At 42.4% G+C, this 20,910-nt stretch overlaps 1 protein-coding gene and 1 long non-coding RNA gene across 4 annotated transcripts in view; one reads left to right on the top strand and one right to left on the bottom strand.

Annotated features, from left to right (window-relative positions):
• The window catches only part of NECAB1 (N-terminal EF-hand calcium binding protein 1), a 1,511,734-nt gene that overhangs the window by 1,444 nt on the left and 1,489,380 nt on the right, over positions 1 to 20,910 (top strand). The gene's annotated exons all lie outside the window — the stretch shown is intronic.
• On the bottom strand, positions 5,673 to 8,133 carry LOC144828676 (uncharacterized). Of its 2 annotated transcripts, XR_013610509.1 has the most exons (4): positions 8,078 to 8,133; positions 7,516 to 7,626; positions 7,162 to 7,276; positions 5,673 to 5,847 (listed from the first exon to the last, which is right to left on the bottom strand). It is a non-coding gene; the product is annotated as an uncharacterized LOC144828676 (long non-coding RNA). The 2 variants fall into 2 exon arrangements; XR_013610510.1 differs by lacking the exon at positions 7,162 to 7,276.

Here is a 20,910-nt window from a genome sequence, read left to right as displayed (position 1 = left end):
ACAACAAGCATTGGCAGAGTCAATCAGCTTAACCTGTTGTGGTATATAGTTTTTGTGTATTGATTTTACAGCTGTTTAGTCTTTATCTCTTTTAATATGTAGTGTTTCAAGATAATAATTTATATGTTGTACATTTATACAGCACTTTTATCCGAAGCGCTTTATGTAGAATATTCATAATATAATTTGTATTTATAGGACATATAGGTCAATAATTATAAGGCAATTATAATGATAGAATGATTATTATTAGAGCAGAATGCCTGCTCATTTTTCTGACCTCGGAAGGATGAGAGGATGAGTCAACCTTGCCAACATTCAACTCTATGATCTGCCGAACAGACACAGATGTCAAGAGCAATAGCTGAAATCACTGAGCTATTTTACTAGCCTGATGATTTGTCCACAGTTCTAAAACAGTAAACACAGCTTTGCTACAAGCCAGTCCTCAGATTATTTTCGTAGCACTACATGTTAAAGTAGCTAGTAGTTACACACGATAATTATTTTTTCTTTAGAATCAAATATACAATGATCCGTTTATAATTCCCTTCACATACTTGCAAAGAGAAATCCAAAACGCCTCCACATCTGAGAAGCTTAAAACCCCATTAACTGACACCTTAAGGCATAAAGCTTGACAATTGCAACAAATGCGACTTTTATAGGGTAAATCATTAGCACACTGAGTTTGAGGCTGGTGGTTGTTTTGTAAGACTTGGGGCCTTAGTTCCACCCTTGAAGAATTGCATGCAGCGATTCCGGACAGACTTAGTTTTTAAAACTGTCTTGAGTCTCGATGTAAATTTAATTAAATTCCGAGTTAAACCTCTGGAATGGGGAATAAGTATGTGAACAAGGCCTCACTGGATGCAGTGATACCGGCTTCCCTATTGTGGAGGTTTTAATGCAGACATTTGCCACTTCCTTTTAGCTGGTGGTAAATGTCTGCAGGGGTCTAATGCGTGTCATGGGCTGGACTCGCGTGAGGAAAGGGGATGGAGGGCGGAAGAGAGAAGGGAAAGATTTCGCCTGGTATTACATGCTCTCCCGTGCCTTGACCGAGGGTCGGGGGTGGGTCGCTGGTGCCTTTTCCCTCTGGGATTATACCATCGGGTAAAACCGAGTCCAGTGTTCGTGCACCCAGTAAATCCAGGTGCAGAAACACCAGATGAGTTATAATTGTGCGGATCGGAATTCCACACATTCCAATGTGCACAACTTGTAATCAGGGCCATAGTGTGGCAAGATTAGTAGTTTGTTCAGCGGTGGAGTTTACGGATTGCATAGGAGCAAATACAGGTCCATAGACTAAGGGGAGTGTATTGTGCAATAGAAATCAGGAAAGAAGCAGATGAAATCTGTCTGAGGTTTCTATCTGCCTTCTATGTCTATTTATCTAGGTCACTATATGTCAGTCTTCTCCCAGGGATCCTTGTAGCCATATATGCTCCCCAGTAATCATAACACCCACACCCAGCCTGCAACACAATGCTGGCTTTCTTCAATCTCCAGGTAGCTTAATCGAGTGGGTAGTTCAATGGAAGGTTGTGAAAGTTGAGGCAAGGGACAGTATATCACAATTATCAAAGATATCTTACATGGGAGCCTGCAATGCCAGTATAAGTAAGCACCCATCTCTAATTTCTAGTCAACTGTAAATGATGAATGACACAGCTGTATGACTGTAATAACTTATTACAGTTGAGTTGTGGCATCATAATTTTCCAAGCTAGAGTCAGCATCCAAGCTGAAAGGCAGGTCACAGAGCACCATTACAGCTACAGTTTGAGCAAGGAAAAGGGGAACTGGATTTTCAATCTTCTGGTCTTCATTTTCCTAAATGTACAGTGATCAGTAGAAAACAGATATTTATGGGACCTTTTTTTAAACATTAAAGGTGATTACAGGATAAATAAAATATTTCTGCATTTATCTATACTTTGCGAGCCCCATAATTTATTTAAGTCTCAACTAACATTAAACTAATTTGAATATCTTCTTTTCAACAAATTACTAACTGCTTTTTGGTGTGTTTAGTTTCACTGTACAGATTCTACTTCTAGAGACATTTATATATAGATATCAATATAGGTATGTCAGACAGTGACAGTCACCACTCTGCAGCTATAGTTAGGTCAGAGTTTCCATAGGAAACGTGGGAACGGGGAGTATTATGTGATGATGCTAGTAAGGCTTTGTTCGAAGGTGGGTTATTGGTAGGGGTAAATAAGCACGTACCAACAGTAATAAGTCCACTAACATGGTATGGGGTCCAGCAAAGATCTCAATAAATTAGTTCCTCGGTGGCTGTTACCGAGCAGTAGGACCTAACTTAGTAGACAGGTATGTAAAGCCTTTAAAAAACACCAATACATTGAATAAGTAAGACACAACATACAATAAAAATCCCACACCGATTTATAAAAATAGTAGGTATTGTTATGAAAAGATAGACACCAAAAGGTGAAATATCCAGTTTAGAGAACTGGAGATATGAATATTCAAAGAATTACCACTTTATGGTTTAAATCTCTTTATTGATTTTGTAATCAACATTAAAAGGTAAGGAGCAGTGTTGCATACACATTTAAGGTCCATCTCTCAAGGGCAAGGGCAGTATGCATTGTAGTATATCAACCTTCAACTCCCCCCTATCTCCGGACCTAGTGACTTCTAAAGAAGGAAGAAAGAAAGAAAAGAAAGGGAGGGAGATCTTGGGCAACCACATACAGGGAGATATTCTTACGTCGCGATCACTAAGTTGTGGCTGCATGGGTGTCCCGGGACTCAGCCAGTCGCAAGAACGGTAGGTATTTGGGACACATAAGCTCCCAGAATTCTGAAGGAAGCAGGGTTAGGAAGGTCGCCCACAGTTTGAAAAATGAAGCACTTTGGTTGGATAAGGAGAGAGAAATGCGTTCCATCCCTAGTATGTGCCAAAGCCAGTGCAACCAACCTAAGTGTGTGGGTAGCAGCCCCATACCCCGGTGAAATAAGATTTTTTGTAGGGTCTACCCTAGAGCCAAGCCGGTCTGTCTGTCCTGCCTCGACCTAAAGGGGAAAGGCGGAGGATGGGGAGGCCTAAAACTATGTACACTGGAAATCTGGAGAGTTCCGTGTCAATATGGGTAACAATATCTGTGATTACCTGCTCCAAGTATTCCTGTATTTTCGGGCGGTCTCACAGAATATGCAACAGCGTGGCAGGGTACCCGCATTGGCGCCAACACGCTGATGATCTGAACTGGATATAGTTGTGCAATCGGTGGGGTGTGTAATGGCTATAAGTAATGATTTTTGTGACGGTTTCAATGCTAGCAATGTTATGGGCAGTGTTTCTTGCTCAGTAATAGATATCTCCCCACTCTTTTACCATTAGTTCCCTACCTTTCTCGGTCTCCCACCGAAGCTGACTCTTGGGTTTGGGAATCTCTGTAGTTGGGCCTATTAGTTGATACAGTTCTGAGATCATGCGTTTGTCCGATGTCTTGGCTAGGAGCCAGTGTGCAAAGGGAGTAAGTTGCCGATCGGCTCGGGTGCGGATGGAGGGATGCATAAACTAGTGGCGGATCTGCATATCGTGCCATCGCTCCGACTCTGGGAGCGAGTCAGTACGCAGGGTTTCGAAAGGAAGGTGCCCCGCATCAAATAGGTGGCCCACTGACCTCTAGCCTGTCTGGCTCCATACCATAAATGTCGAATCTTGTAAACTGGGGTTAAAGTCCGGATTTTTAACTATGGGTGTGAAGGGTTAAGGAAAGGATGTAAAGTCCCTCTGTGTCACTAGTCCATCCCATACTGCCAGTGATGATCTAGTTATAGGGGAGAGGTAGAGGGTTTTGGGTCTTGCTTCTTTAGGAAGGAAAGGGATGCTCCATAAGGCCTGTCCAGCCAGTGCCCTGTCCATAAATAACCAGCGCTTTTCAGATTCTGTACGGGACCATTCAACAAAGACCCTGAGCTGGGTGGCTTGATAGTAGTACTGGAGGTCCAGGAGACCCAGGCCACCCTCCGCAGGGGGTCTATAGCCAAGGTCTCTATGGAGACACAGGCATGTGTCTGCTCACACAAATTTATTTATCTACTGTTGGAGGGAGCATAGTGTTCCAGGAGGAGGTAGAACAGGGAGGGCCTGAAAGAGGAAAAGAATCTTGCGGAGAGTAATCATTTGAATTGCTGAGATTCACCCTAGCCTGGATAAAGAGTAAGACCACCAGTGGTGCAGGTCCAACTTGATCTGCTCAGTCATGGTCTGATAATTGAGGGCTGCAATATCAGCAATGGGAGGGGTGAGAAGGAGGATGCGGTAGGGGATGGATATTGGGGTCCATTAGAGAGGCAGTGTTCGACGCATGGCAGCAAAGGTATGTGGGCGAAGGGTAAACTTGGGGACCTGCAATTCATGTACTTTTATCTTAAAACCCGACTCTAAGCTGAATTTTTCCAATTCAGCTAATATCGCAGGCAGTGAAGTGAAAGGCTCCTCCAGGGACACTATGACGTCATCCATGTATAAGCTTATAAAATGCATTTCTCCCCTGAATTGGATTTCCTGTTTCTGCGGCATGGTGAGATAGAGAGCGAGGATGAATCTCCATCAATCGGGCAAGAGCAGTGACCTATGAGTTGCCTAATAAGTAGTCGAGCCTAGCATAGGTTTTTTGGGCATGTGAGAAAAAGGTGTAATCTCGGGATTGTGGGTGTGACAGTCTCCATAGATCCGTCAGGCCCATGTCCCTCAACCAGGTTAGTCCCGCTAAGGAAAGTGCCACGGTCTGTCTATGGCGCTGTATTAATCTGTCTAAATCATTATTAAACACAAGGTTCAGGTCTCCCCCCGACAGCAGCTGCCTGTCTTGTGTGCCCATAATCTCTGCCACTGCCTTGCGGAGAAAGTATTTCTGCCCTTCATTGGGGGAGTATATGGTAACCACTGTAATGCTACTAAATACTAGGGTTTGGGAGTATGATATGAGTCTGCCCTTAATTTCTACCTGCTTGGGTCCCACCTTCCCCTTGAATGCCTGGGAGATCAAAATCGCAACACCAGCTGATTTAGACAGGGGGGGGGGATGAGAAAAATTGAGATGGGATGGCCTTGGAACGAAACCTCTGTTGGTCATTAGGAAGGAAATGTGTCTCCTGCAGTAAGTATATATGAGCTACCGTATTTTCCAAATAATAAAGAATAGAGCTCCGTTTCACTGAGTGGTTAAGGCCTTTGACGTTACGTTTGAGTACCTTTAATGTATCTGTCATAGTGGCTTACAGCAAAATGCTGTGCTTGCTATTGCCCTGCGCTGTATAGCCTTGCCACTGTGTCTGCCAAAAGCAAGGGCATTTAGGTCGGCTACTGAGGAGTGAGGCCAAGTGGCCCAAATAAACATTAGAAAAAAATATAAGGAGGCCCCCTTTCTTGGTTTGTTTGGGACCAGGGGAAATACGTAGAGAAACAACAGGGTGTCTCGTAATGCAGATAGTGCGCTATTCTAACTGACCAAAATGTATCATTCTAATTGTTACGGGAGAGGCACGAGTATAGATGTTGCTAAAGAACTAGGTCAAATATAATTCCCAACACAATGTTTATAATACGAACAAAGAGGGCTATTTTTCAAGACTTTAAAAAATCACATGTATATTTTATTACATATATTTGAGTAGACAGTTTGGTAAAATTGATGCATCAAAAACATAAGCACTTAAAACATAAATGTATACAAATTGCAAAATTTAACAATCAATACAAGATTTGTAGGATAAAAAACAAGAATCAAAGAAACAAATGTTGACGCAGAGTTTCGGCTTTTTTTCTCAATACAAACACCTTCTTCAGGACAGATTCTAAATTATTAAAAAAACACAAAGTTACCAAAAAAATAAAGATCACAGTGATTAATTTGTCTAATATAATTATAGCATATTACCCTATGTATTTGTTACTCTTTCTTACAAATGCCCTCTTTGTGTACCATTCTAAAACAATTCATTGCTGAATATCCCACTTAGTTCCACTAAATAAGTGGGATATTCAGCAATGAATTGTTTTAGAATGGTACACAAAGAGGGCATGTGTAAGAAACACTAAATACTCTAGAGGAGATTTCTTTAAAAACCTCCAAATACGGAGCTTTCTTGAGTCTAAAAATTTACTAAACACCAGTAAGATGACTCAATTTGATGTGTTGGAATGCTGCAATAAAAGGAATAGAATTGGTTTGATCTATCAGACAATGTTAAATCGAGCTGAAGATAATATAGAAGCTTATATAGATAAATGGCAGAAAGGTCTAGGAATAAGGAATATAGATTTGCCTAGTGCGTTAGAAATGGCCAGCACTATCCTATTTACCGGATCGTTAAAAAGCCAGCATTTTATGTGTATTTCCGATCTATATTATACTCCGGCAAAGCTGGTAAAATGGAAAGCTACTAGGGGTGTTAAATGTAGCCGATGTGGACATTTTGGTGCGGATTCAATTCACATGTTTTTCCATTGTTCTAGATTAGCTCAATTCATTAATGAAGTACAAACTTTTTTAAATAACATTCTAGACACATCAATTGTATTATCTGCTGAATTGGTAATATTTGGAATCCAATCTGGTCAAAGGGGGACTATAACAGAAGCAGAAGAAGGTTTTCTGTTTATCTCTATGTCTATATTTAGATATTGTATAACCTCTCGCTGGCTAGATACTGACCCACCGATGTTCCGTCATTGGCAATCGAAACTTATGAGTGTTTATCAATTGGAGAAAGCAATATATAATTTAAAGGGGAAGACAAAAAAGCTATTTGGTCAAAAACTCTGGGCTCCTATTTCTAAATGGATTTAACGTGTCTTATAATGTTTATATTTCTCTTTATTCTTTTCTTTTTTTCTCTGCAATGTACTGTTCTGTATAATTATTGCTCTGCTGGACATGTTTTTTGTAGTATCTTAAAAAAGATTGTGTATAATTACTCGCTGCCATAAAAATTCAATAAAAATATATTTAAAAAAAATAGTTCCACTAAATACAGTTGCATCAATATCCTCTATTACCTCTCCCTGTATCTATCTGTCAGGGTTACAATAAGACAATGTTATTACAAATCTCTAGATGACTCACTACACATTTCAATCCTTTTGAATATTCAAGACCAGTAACATACCTCAAAATTAAAAACAAGATTAATAGGACTCAGTAGTATACTGAAGTTTCATACTGCCTCCGGATCTCTGTGTCAATCTGTAGATCTACAGGTGTTTTGATCAGAGTTTAAATAACTGTAGAATAACAGAAATTAAAATTTAAAATATTGGTTTGGTTGTCATGTTCCTGTCCTATCTTTATAAATACTACTAGATCAACCTCTACCTTTAAACAGTGTGCAATGAAAGTATACACACTATCCGGGGGAGCCACCGGTCTTTGGAAAGTACTTCTAAATTATTTTTCTGCAAATAAAATGTCTGTCTACACAAATTTCTCTTGAATAAACAGAATACTGGGGGTAGGCACTCACCATTTATATGGTATAGGAATCGCTGTAACCGAGGACCGTATTCTTCCTGCGTCTCCCGGCTCATAAATCTTGGGGGTTGACCTCCCTTGTTTATGAAGTTAAAATACCACGCTGTAAGGATATTGGGATTTGTTTATTCTAGAGTTAGGAGATTCTGATACTGTTGTAATAAGTATTTATGTATCTTCGAATTATCTTCTTTAGCCAAATTGGTATTAAGGCGTACTGATATCCATTTGCATATTTTGTCCTGCAGGGCACTGGATATTAGTCACTTGTAGTTCTGCATTTTCACAATGTCCCCAATATTAAATCGACTTACATAGGGAAACTGCGGGCTAAAACTGTTTTGTAAAACAGAGTAATTTTCAGCACTTTATTTCTCTTGATTAGTAAGGAAAAACAGTGCGAGTCATGCCTTATTAATTTAAACAGGGTATGAGTCTTCGAGGCTACTCGTAAACAAAGCCAAAAACTAGGAGTATGGCCCGAGCGCTACTTCTCAAAGGTGTGTGACAGGCAAAAGTTAGAGTAACACTCTACGGTCTCTATGGTCTCTCACCTATTGTTGTGCGCTCAGCCTCACTGCTCCACTCCGGACAGCTTCACCGTTTCGTCTCTTCGTTGAAGAAAAAGAGGAATACAGGCTGTGTGTGCGGTTTATATACTAGCTCCGTTTTCAGTGGGCAAATTTAAGGGACAACGTGATTGGTTCTTCATCAACCATTCAAAAGGGCGTCTCCATAGTAACGGAAACGCACTTTACTTTAATGATTCTCCCGAGAATAAGCGCTGGTCTGCACATTCGAATGAAACGTTTCACCTATTATTGCTAGTAGCTACTTCTAGCTAACTCAGAGGGTACGTCAGGGTTATCGATAGCAGAACAAAATTATCTCAGAATCACTGGAAATCTCGAGTCCAAGTTGCTATGAGCGTCATTGGGTCACATTCAGCCAATCACCACCGTGTTGCCAACGCGACGAAGACACACATTCAGGCTCTATTAGATACCAATTTCACGGGATGTCTATCGCTATAGGTTGTATTCATAAACCCACAGGATGTAGTTGCGGGGACAAATATATGTCAGCGAAGTCACTTGTCTCAATGTCGCTATTATATAGTTATATCGATAGTTAGATAAAACAATAAAGCAATAACGGTCAGCGGAAATGTTAACCCTTTGACATGGGGCTACAGGTCTGTACCGCTGTACACCATATATTACCTTACTATGGGCATTGTTTATGCAAATGAAATATGGGGAGCTGAAGCTAAGTATTAGTTAAATGTATTAAGATTGCTGGATTCAAGAAGGGCATATATTTATCTTTGAGTAGAGATGACCAAAAGATGGTATTCAGAATGCATGAGGGAAAAAGAACACGCGCCTGAGAAGGGCAACTGCACTCGTATTTGTAAGACGAAGTGCAACGTGAGGAAGAACAGATTGTTACTGTGTCCTTATTGTATAATACGTTCCCAATCTTCTCTACTATTGAGCCCACATCTGACGCTATTTAAACGGGACATATAAAATTGCTCCCGTTTTTTTCTTTTGATGTTCATATTACCCCCTTGTGCATTTATCACAACATTCTCTAGGCAGCACCATTTTAGATCTTCAAAACTGTGGCCCGCTGTTCTCCAGTGTTCAGTCAGGGGGGCGCCCTTTTTATTATTTCTAATTGCAGACCTGTGTTCATTTAGGCAAATTTGTACCTCTCTTCAGGTTTCGCCTACATAACTGCGTTAGCAAGGGCATTTTATTAAGTAGATCACATTTTTTGTTCTACAGTTCATGAAGCTCTTAATTTTTATTACACCATTGTTATTAGTGATACTACTGCCCTTGATGATGTTCTCACAGTTGACACATCCTGTGCATGGAAAAGTGCCCGTAGGTAGGGGAGCATTATTAATGGGAAACATCCTTTACAACGCAACTTTTACCACGCAGTGCTTTTACATCGCAACTTTTACAACGCAAACCATTACAACGCATTGCGCTGGGGGGTGCTCTAGGATAGGGAATAGATTTAATTTACTATCCAACACCTTCCCTAGTGTCCACGGGGACTGGAGTTGGAATAGTAAATTAAACTATTCACTATCCAGCACCCCAAAGCGCTATGCATTGTAATGGTATGCGTTGTAAAAACTGCGTTGTAAAAGCATGCATGGTAAAAGCATGCGTTGTAACGTCATACATCCATTATTAATGCATGGTTGTGTCTCCATTTTGTTCTCTCTATGTGTGTGCACTAAGCTGTTTCTAATGGTGCGGTTCCTTCTGAACTAGAACATAGGTTTGGGCAGTATCTTTTTTTGATTGTTGGTAACTAAGTGCCAGTTTCTGTTCACGATGTTTTTTATTTTGTTGCTAACTTGATTGTAGTATGTAACAAAAATTATCGGTAATGATTCGTTTGTAGATGTCTCCCTTTTGTCGAATAGATTATCTCTGTTAAAATATTTTGCTCATTTATATGCATGACGAACCATCCGTCTAGGGTATCCTCTCTCTATAAATTTCTGTTTTAAAATTATATTTAACCTAGTTCTTTAGCAACATCTATACTTCCTGCCAAATAAACATTAACCAAATGTCCTTAGGGATAAATCAGTGTCCAGGATATGAGTCTCAATGAGATACTAAGTAGAAAAAGGGATGTCAGTGGCTCTACTCCCCGCTCCCCACCTGGCCCCACAAAGATGTAAGAATAGGAAAGGAGTGTGGTGACACAGATAGGGTGTAAACGTCTTGCATTATGTTGTCGTCTGCCCAGCTGGATCTTAGGCCAATGTGACAAGGACCGCCCCTCTATTTCTAGCAGTGGTTTCTGTGTCTGGGAGCAGGCTGGTCAGAGAGAACCTCGTGCTGTACCGACCATGGGGTTCCTCCCTCTCCCGGCTGTGACGCCCCATTCGGGAATGTTCAGGCAGGGGGTCTTTCAAATCAAGGCGAGACACGCCTCATCCAGGGAGCGGATGTAGTGTAATTTCCCTTCCAGCCAGAAGATGAGTCAGAAGCAGTGCCCCCATGAGTAGGACACCACCCTCTCCCACAGATGTGAGGTGACCAGTTGAAAGGCTTTGGGCTTCTGTTCGGTGGACGCAGCCAAATCCTGGTACATGACTGGAGAATTACCTTGGAACTGGATGGGGTGCTTCTCCCTAGCGCATTGTAGAATTTTCTACTTCAGGGTGAAATCATGAAGACAGGTCAGAATGTCTGGGGGTCCAGTCGGAGGCCTCCTGGGGCCAACCCTGTGGGCGCGATCAATCTTGAGCTCCGTATTTGGAGGACCTCGAAGATGGATCTGAACAGGTCCATCCAAACTCAGTGATGTCCGCTCCCTCTGCCCCAGACGCGACACTCCAGATGCATATGTTGTTGTCCCGGGAACAGTTCTCTAGGTCCTCGGTGCAGGCTTGCAGGTCCAGGTGTTGGTCTCTAAGGCAGAGGATCTCATGCTGGAGTTGCTCTATTTCTTCGTTATGCCCCTGTTCGTGGTCTTTCAATGTAGAGACCTGTTCATCCAGTTCATCTACATCCCAGCAGACCTCCTTAAGCTCCCCCGCCAGTTCGGTCTTGATGGACAGAAGATCCTCCCATTAGGAGGTGAACTGAGCCTCTAAATAGGAACGGGTGATCAGCCCCTCAGCATGCGTGGAATCCATCCTCCAAGGACGTTGTTAAAGGGAGGTCCCCTGCCTGAGACCCCAATTGCTCGAAGGCATTTCTTTGACATTCCTGTCCCTTTTGCCTTTACCAGAGGCCATGATGGGTCAATATTCTAAAACCTGGAGGTGAGATAACAGCAGAAAGCCTCCAGGTGACAGGTCCAGGTTTTAAGGGGAGCCAAAAGCTTGGGCCTGTCTGAAGCGAATCACCTTGTTTGGGATTCGAGAGCAATCTGGCCGGGGGGTTTCTGGACCTTCTGCAGTGTATTACTGAAGTGTGGAATACTGAGGTGTCAAGCAGAGAGAAGGAGCATGCAGGAGCACTTGTGCCTGATGCATTAGGCGGGCACTGAGGCGCGGCCCCGTCTCTGCCACCCGGGCGGTTCGGGCGCCTGTGTAAGCGTTTTCAGAATGGACAAGCAGATCTGTTCAGTGTCTAATTATGGCGGTTTGGGTTCAGGTCATGCTCGCTGTGGGAGGTATCCCGCTGCTCCCTCATATGGAGTTTCTAGGGCTGGTAGATCTCAGGCAACAGGGGGCCCCTGCGAGATGCGAGTCGGCCACCACCTCCCGCTCTCCTCACCTCCGGAGTATTGAGCTATCTGCTTCCAAAAGGCAGTCGGGGCCGGCATGGTTCACGGGTGGATGAAAAAAAAAATTAAAAAAAAAAAATGGTTCACGGGTGGATGGGATTTACGCAGAAGATTGAGTTTACACGAGGGGGTCGTGAGGGAAGGGGGTCATGCGGGGAGGAGGGTGCTTAATTAATGTAAAAAAATACATAAAACGTACCTTTCCCTGGTCCCGCGTGTTCACTGCTGGGTCTGCTCCTGCTTGCCTGGATGCAGGCAGCTTCCCTCGCCTCCCCTAAGCAAATAACAACACTGCAATGGCAACATTGTGATTGGTGGGGACAGGGCCCAGCCAGGTGCCTATGGGGAGGCCATTTTCTTCATATAGGCTGCATGCGGCCTACGTGGAGAAAAGGGAGAGTGTGCATGACTGGTTTGGTCAGCCCCAACCTTAGGAAAGCCCAGAATCTGTATTATACCTCTATAGTTCAGGCCACAAGTCTTTACTATGCAGATTGCATCGATTTAGCCAGGAACAATTCCAAAGGATTTTTTCCATTGTCCAGAGCTTATTGACCCCAAGAGCTGAATCCACCACACTTTCCTCATCCACTGCCTGGTGCGAGTAACTTTCAAATTTCTTTATTGATAAAATTTACTCCATCCAAGCGTCCTTCACCCTAGCTAATCACTCTATGGTCAGGCCCTTGCTCCCGGATGTGCTGCATGTTGAGTCTCCCTCGCTGACGGCTTTCTCACCCATTGATCTTCCTGAGTCACTGAGGGTCCTTAAGGCCTTGAAGTCAGACTCCCCTACTAATCGTTGTGCTACTAGACTTTTGGCCTTGGTCGCAGAGATAGTGAACCCTTAAGTCAACAGACTTATCAATCTGTACCTTCAGGAGGCCCTTGTTCCTTCAGAATGGAAGCAGGGCAAGATTTTGCCTCTTTAAAAAAAAATTGCTGGATCCGCTGATCACAGTCAATTACCTTCCTATTTCCCTTCTCCCATCCTTGGCGAAAGCCTGCTAAAAAAAGAGGTCAACAAACAGCTTACCGACTTTGTCGAGGGTGCTGGCCTACTTCATCCTGGTCAATCTGGGTTCAGAGCCTCCTATAGCACTGAGTCGGCCTTTGTGGAAGTCTTGGAAGCTATTCCAACTCGGGCGGTAGGACAGCTCTTATTTTGTTAGACCTCTCGGCAGCATTTGATACCGTCCCCCACTTTCTGCTACTTCCCCACCTCAGGGACATGGGGATCTTATGTGCTGCCTTGAGTTGGCTGAAATCTTTTTTGGAGGGGCGTACTCAACAGGTTTGGCTCCCCCATTCTCCTCCTAATCTCAGGAGGTGTCTACTGAGGTGCCTCAGGGGTCATCTTTGAGGCCCCTTCTGTTTAATTTATATGTCACCCCTTTGATTTACTTGGCTGAAGAGTTGGGAGCCAAAATGATAGCTGACGCTGATGACACTCAGCTCCTGTTTACCTGGGGAAAATCAGAGTGTTTCACGTTCATGGCCAGAAATTGTTTGTCAGCAGTTTTTCAATGGCTTTCCTCAGCACAGCTTAAATGCAACGAGGACAAGTCCGAAATTCTCCTCTATGGGACCCCCCCCCAGTTCAGAGTAACTTTATGGCCAGCAGAATTCCCCATGCCAGCTTCGACGGGCCAACCTGATAAGAATCTTGGAGTTTGGTTCGAAGAGAATCTTTCCTTTTCCACCCAGATTAAGAAGTTAACTGGGAATTGCTTTAGAATATTCAAATCCCTTAGGAAATTTCTCCTGCTTCTTCCCAGAGCAGCTAAGGAAGCGGTGACTCGGGCACTGATACTTTCACGAATCAACTACGCGAACTCTTTATGTCGGCCTGCCAGGTTACCTTCTCAATAAACTACAGGCTGTCCAAAATGCTGCAGCAAGACTTGTATTTAACATCCTGACGAGAAGCAGCGTTAGACAGCAGCCGCGTTCACTTCATTGGCTGCCTGTGGCTGTATGAGTTAAGTTTAATGCCCTGACCATGGCCATCATGCTCTACATGCCTGCGGCCCCATCTATTTACGGAAGTGGTTTCTGTTCCATACCCCTGCCAGACATCACCGTTCATCATTCCAGCTTTTGGCCTACATCCCTCGCTTCCAGCTCACAAGAGTGGGGGGCAGTTCTCTTGCTGTTAGAGCTGCCACGGCTTGGAATTCACTTCCTCTGGACTTGCGCAGTACTTAAGACTTCTGTTTATTAAAAAAAACGAATTTGAAGACTCATCTTTTTGTTTAACTTCTGCACTCTTCCCCTCACCAGGCTTGTGTCGAGACACTCCTTGTAGTATCTGTGCACGCTACAAGTTCAAATAACATAACAGAGGGCCAACCAAACAGGCAGGGCCCACAGCATTGGGCTAGCCACTCCTCCCCTGCCCTCCAGCAGAAGTCCACAACCAAACCCTTCTGCTTTCTGGCAGTGCAAGAAGCAGAAACATAAAATGGTATTTATAATACCATTTTATGTTTCTGCTTCTCACACTGCAAGAAAGAAGTGGGGTGACGCTTTTGTACCCACATGGAGGAGCCGCCAATGCCAAAGAGGGGGCCTACCGCCTCAGTAGGCCTCGCTGCTGATCTGTACCATCACCTCTTGACCCTCCCGCTATGTGAACCTTAATCATCACAAATAAATTCTCTTGGAAATCTAAATTCAATCACTCCACTCATTTGTAACCTCTTTCAATATCATACACCCATACACACCAGTCTAAAAAAGGGACCAGAAAGACAATCCTTGATTATAAAATTTTAATATAAAAATATATATATATATTCATTACATTCATCAAATAAAATCAATCTAAGACCTGGAAATAAAAATCATATGGCGGTACATAAAAAATACACCATAGAGAGACAACACATAAGACAAACACATTTGTGATAAAAATGTTAATTTGCAGGAATCAATTAGAGTAACACGTTGTCTACAATTTTCTTTTCAACATGTAAAACTTTGTTCCTAATATTTAAGTACACTAGGCGTCGATCTGTTTCGGTGGATAAAACAGGATAAGACCACTTTCTTCAGGACAACAAGAATATATTCCTCCTAATAAATTATACAGTATATGCCTGCATAAAAAACATAGAACATATATCAGATAAAACCACAGTTAATTAAAACACAAACAGTCTATGTGGAATGAGAATATAGCTATTATCTTAAAGCAATAGTCTAGTGGAACATCTGATTCTTATGTCTCATCGTTTTAATCCAGACAATGCACATTTTTAGGGAGCGTTTTATTGAGAAATATACTTTTTATATGATAAGTTAATTATCGTAATGGTCCTTTTTTTTATTTTTATAAATGTTATTGTCAATACAGAAGTAGGACATCACAGAAAACAAATGAGAACCAGAAGAAAATAATAATGAGCATACAAAACATATGAGAGCTCAATCAATCAATCAATCAATCAACAGTATTTGTATAGCGCGCTACTCACCCAGTGGGTCTCAAGGCGCTGGGGGGGGGGTCCGTTACTGCTCGAAAAGCCAGGTCTTGAGTTGTTTCCTGAAGGAGAGGTGGTCCTGGGTCAGCCGTAGGTGGATGGGGAGGGAGTTCCATGTCTTGGCCGCCAGGTAGGAGAAGGATCTTCCTCCCGCGGTGGCTCTGCGGATGCTTGGTACGGTGGTGAGGGCGAGGCTGGTCGATCGTAGCTGGCGGGTGGGTGTGTAGAAAGTGAGGCGGCTGTTGAAGTACTTCGGGCCCATGTCGTGGAGAGCCTTGTGTGCGTGGGTGAGGAGTCTGAACGTGATCCTCTTGCTGACGGGGAGCCAGTGCAGGTCTCTCAGGTGGGTCGAGATGTGGCTGTGGCGAGGGATGTCCAGGATGAGTCGTGCGGAGGCGTTCTGTATGCGCTGGAGTCTTTTCTGTAGTTTGGCAGTGGTTCCCGCGTAGAGGGTGTTCCCGTAGTCCAGTCGGCTGGTGACGAGTGCCTACGTGACTGTCTTCCTGGTTTCAGTGGGGATCCATCGGAAGATCTTGCGGAACATGCGCAGGGTGTTGAAGCACGATGATGACACGGCGTTGACTTGTCTGGTCATCGTGAGGGAGGAGTCCAGGATGAAGCCCAGGTTTCGTGCGTGGTCCGTTGGTTTGGGGGTGGTGCCCAGGGCAGGGGGCCACCAGGAGTCGTCCCAGGTGGAGGGTGATGATCCCAGGATGAGGACTTCCGTCTTGTCTGAGTTCAGTTTCAGACAGCTGTTCTTCATCCACTCGGCGACGTCTTTCATCCCTTCGTGTAGGCTGGCTCTGGTGGTGGCGGGGTCGTTGGTGAGGGAGAGGATCAGCTGTGTGTCATCGGCGTAGGAGATGATGTTGAGGTTGTGTTGGCGTGCGATGGCTGCAAGGGGGCGCATGTAGACGTTGAAGAGGGTGGGGCTGAGTGAGGATCCTTGTGGAACGCCGCAGATGACTTCGGTGGCCTTGGATCTGAACAGGGGGAGGCGGATTATCTGGATTCTTCCGGCGAGGAACGAGATGATCCACTCCAGTGCCTTCTCTTGGATTCCGATGTTGCTGAGGCGCTGTACTAGGGCGCGGTGGCAGACAGTGTCGAACGCTGCAGAGAGGTCCAGGAGGATGAGGGCCCCTGTTTGCCCGTTGTCGAGCAGGGATCTGATGTCGTCAGTGGCGGCGATGCTAAATCATAAAAATTAATATGTGTACGTACTAAAGAACATAGAGCAGTCCACTAAGAAATTGGGTTGTCTACCCCTGGAAAGAAAAATAAATAGCAGAGCCAAATTGATTTCATATATCGAAAGTACATATATGAAACAATGAGCCCCAAATCAGATTGAATTTGTGCATAGATTGAGTGACCCCCTTCATCTTTGCAAGTGCTTCCTCCATATCATATATTTGCCTAACTAATATCCACCAATCCATTACTCTGGGAGGTTTTGATGAAATCCAGACCCGGGCTATTGTCAATCTTGCACATACAAGCAAAATAGTTAACGAATCTTGGCTATCAGAACTAGTATTTCTTATTCCAATCATTATTTCCATAGTTCTTAGAGGTGTATTCATTTCTAATGTTTGTGATAAGATGTGTGACACTTTCTGCCAGAATAGAAAGAGTTCTGGACATGTGGCGAACTTGTGCTTTATGTCTGCCGCATGCAGACCAGATCTTGGGCATTTTGTCCGATCATTGATCTGAGTATTAGATGACCACTTTGCTATTCGATCTAGCGGTAATATAACAAGCAAATTGTATGAAATTGTTGCTTGCATACGGTAGGCGAGTGTACTGCTCTAACTATTGTGCTTAATGCATATGATATGTTTTTGGCCAAAATTGGCACGCCATAGCTCTAGTCCAGCGTTCCGCTATTCTTGTGCAGTTATCCGACCTATAAGCACAGAGATATTTATATGCTTTGCTAATTGAGGATTTTTCCTTGGTGTCAGGCAAACAATCCCATATAAATGATTCAGCAATATTCTTCAAATTTAGTTGCTTAGTAAAATAATCACAAATCGGCATTTACTTAAATTGCATATTATCTAAATTATACAGAGACTGCATTCTAGAAAAAGTAAGAAAACCAGCGTGGTCATAAATATCGCCTAAACAAATTACCCTGTGTGTGATCCAGCGTTTACCTAAAGGATCATGAAATATCTCTGCCAGCCCTGGATTATACCAGAGAGGGAATTTAGCATGCAATAGTGACACCTCACATTTCAGTGAGATGGCGCACCAGATAACTATGCCGTCTCGACCTGTCTTGAATTTTACTCTTTTATAGTAGTTTGGGTCATTGATTCTAAACAAAAACTGACTTCTCTCTTCATCCAACATAAATTTATGAAAGTAATTACTACTCTCAGGATTGATAAAACTACGTAAATGACCAAAAAAGGCATACCAAAAATAAGTTTTAAAATCCAGAAAATCAAGACCACCTTGTATATAAGGTAATTGTAGTAATTCCAGCGCTTTTCTCGCTTTCTTGTAGCTCCAAATAACGCTGCTTAAAATCCCATGTAAGCGTTTAAAGAAAGAGATAGTCACTCGCAAGGGGATAGACCTGAACAGATACAGAAATTTCAGCAAGATCTTCATTTTCATGATATTGATCTGCCCCATTATACCTATAGGTAGTTATGCAGCTCTTGAGCAGTTTGACTGTGTCTTTCAGCAATGTTCCATTGTTTAAAGAGATGATTCTTTCAATATCTGCTGCCATCTTAACTCCGAGGTATGTAGCAGTTGCGTAAGCCCCTTGTATTGGTAGAGTTGAATTAAAATTCAGGATAACATGAGTTTTATTTATGCTTAATTTATAACCAGAAATCACCCCTAACTCCTGTGCCTCCTTTGTTATAATTTGCAGCGCCCCACCCAGATGGAGTTAAGCTCTTTCTCGCATGATATGTATAGATCTGGCTCAAGATCTTCATATGTTGGTATGATTTGCGATCTTAATCCTCGAGGAATTCTATTCAACTTTAAATACTGCTTTAAAGTTGCGGCATCCCACCATTTATTAAGTTCAATTCGTTTGAGTGACTCTAGTTTAATAAACTTGGCTCTAAGGCCTTCCTTACTCATCTGCTTTGTTGATCTCATGGCGTTACCTATAGATCCGCCTGAGAATCTAGTCTCAGGCGGCTTAACTCCAACTCTAGAAACCTTATTACTATTTTGATAGAAAATGCGGAAAGAAAAATTGCTAAGTTGCTTATTGAGATCTCCAAAATAGAAGAGGAGATCAAAGAATTAAACCTTCCAGAGGCAACAGTAAAAAATTATACTATTTTGGATGAGATAATGAGTGAATTGCAGGTTGAGATTAAGCAAAGGAAAACTAGAAAGCTTAAACGCGACGAGAAAGATTATACCTCTGGTCGGGTTTACACTTTCGCTAAAAGATTTGACTATTTGATGAAAAATATATCTACTAGTAAGCAAAAGAGCGGCACCCCATCTACTAGTGAAACTGAACCTGGGTCTAGCAATGTGTCTAGTAGCGAGAATGAAGATAATTTAGAACCTGTAACTCTGTCTACACCAGAAACTACTTTTAACTAGTTACCATATATGGACCGGGACTATTCATAACCAGAATGATTATATGGATGATGATAAGACTATAATTGTAGATAATCAAGCTTTAAGCAGAACGAAAATTGAAAAGGGAAACCAAAATACAATTTAAATAAGATATCGTGCTACCGATTTACCCACTCCAAAATTCGAGCTATAACGCTAGACTGGATTTGGTGGATTGAACAGTTTATTGATGACATAAATCGGACCTGAACTGCCCTGAAGAAGTCTTTTGTCCGAGACGGACTAAGACGAAACACGTGTTGGCTGTTGGCTGTTTTGCTGGAATTTACTTTGGATGAAGAAAAGTTAAAGAATAAAGAAAAGAAAAGATTGAAGAAGGATTATACAATTTGTGGACTGTAATTGATTATTTGTGTGCTCGGTGGACTAATTTTTTACCATTATAAAGAGGTTTAGAGGGGCCGATAATAAACTATACAAACGTCCAAGTCAGATACTTAAACAGTTCGCGGCTTACTATCAGGAGCTGAATAGCTCAGAAAATCAGCCTCAAAAGGAAGGAATCTTTAAATATATTCAAGGGAATCCTCTGATAAGGGTGGAGGACGAGATATCCCATTCTCTAGCAAGAGACATCACAGTCGAAGAAATAAGATTGGCCATTAGCTCTCTACCAGCAGGTAAAGCATCAGGAGACGAAACAATACCTTTAGAATTCTATAAGATCTTTCTTGAGGAATTGATGATACCGTTCAATCAGGTTATAAGATTTATTGGGGAAAAAGGTAGTGCTCCTGATTCATGGAAGATAACGCAAATAATTTTCTTTCTTAAAAAAGATAAACTGGTGGATGAGTGTGGGTCGTATAGACCGATATCACTCATCAATGCCGATGCAAAAATCTTTGCGAAAATCTTATCAAATCGTTTATCTCCTGAGCTACCTAGTTTGGTCTTGCCTCTCAAACATGGCTTTATAAAGGGGAGAGACATGACCGCAAACGTAAATATGGCTGTCACTGCTTTCGATGTGGCAAAGGTGAGATCGATCCCACTCAGTATGATTCTTCTAGATGCTAGGAAGGCATTTGACCGAGTGGGGTGGGACTTCTTGTGGGCCATATTGGAAGCCTTTGGCATTAAAGGGCAATATTTAACCTGGATTAATTATCGTAATGGTCCTATCAAAACTGGGCTATAGAAACCAACACCAATCACTACACTCTTACCCATTCTTTCTATGATCCCAGTGGGATCAACTCACCTATTACAATCTAAGGTGAGGCGTGCTCTAATCGCTCGGACCGTTCTTGAAAACTTGGAGATCAACTCTATTTCCTAGTTAGAACACAGATAAAAATAGGCATAGAATTAACTCGAGGTGGGAAAAAGTACCAAACGGGGCTCTACTCAAAATTCCGTACAGATGCCAACTACATATATTATCTAGACATACCTATTTTTGTTTCTTGTAGAGTATGTTCAGACCATGTAGCGGTAGATATAATCACTAATGAAGTGTTCTCTACACTTCATAAATAGCTCTTCTATTAAATGGATTCCTATATAAAACAAAGAGCAGAAAAACAAAGGAGGGTATAAAAAATATACATACATTTTTTTGGGTTCTTTTGATTCATAAATACCCTTGCATCTAAATCAGATAGTATATTTCAAACAAAACCCACCTCCTGTGTGGGCATCACGTAAACTCGCATGTGTCATGACAGATCAATGCATCAAGTTAAAACACCTTCCAGTCCCTATGAATAAGGATACCTGTACTAAAATACAAAGAAAAAACTATGAATGGGACTGAAGAATCACAAAATGAAAAAAATTAGTGAGTATAAATCACCTCTACTCACCGTTTAAATAGAAAGGCTCGAGATGCAGGAAGTAACAATGGAAGCTAACAAACCTTCAAACCACAACCGACCTGCACAAACAGCACCTCCAAGATGTCTGTTAATATATCTCGGTAAATAAACCAAATTCACAGAAGTATTAAGTAGTCCAATATCATACATCGTTAACTAAATTATATT

Source organism: Lissotriton helveticus, chromosome 4_1 (genome assembly GCF_964261635.1).
Source record: "Lissotriton helveticus chromosome 4_1, aLisHel1.1, whole genome shotgun sequence".
NCBI classification, from domain to species: Eukaryota; Metazoa; Chordata; class Amphibia; order Caudata; family Salamandridae; genus Lissotriton; species Lissotriton helveticus.
The sequence above is the reverse complement of the archived record's forward strand: the minus strand, read 5'-3'. Positions and strand labels throughout refer to the sequence as shown.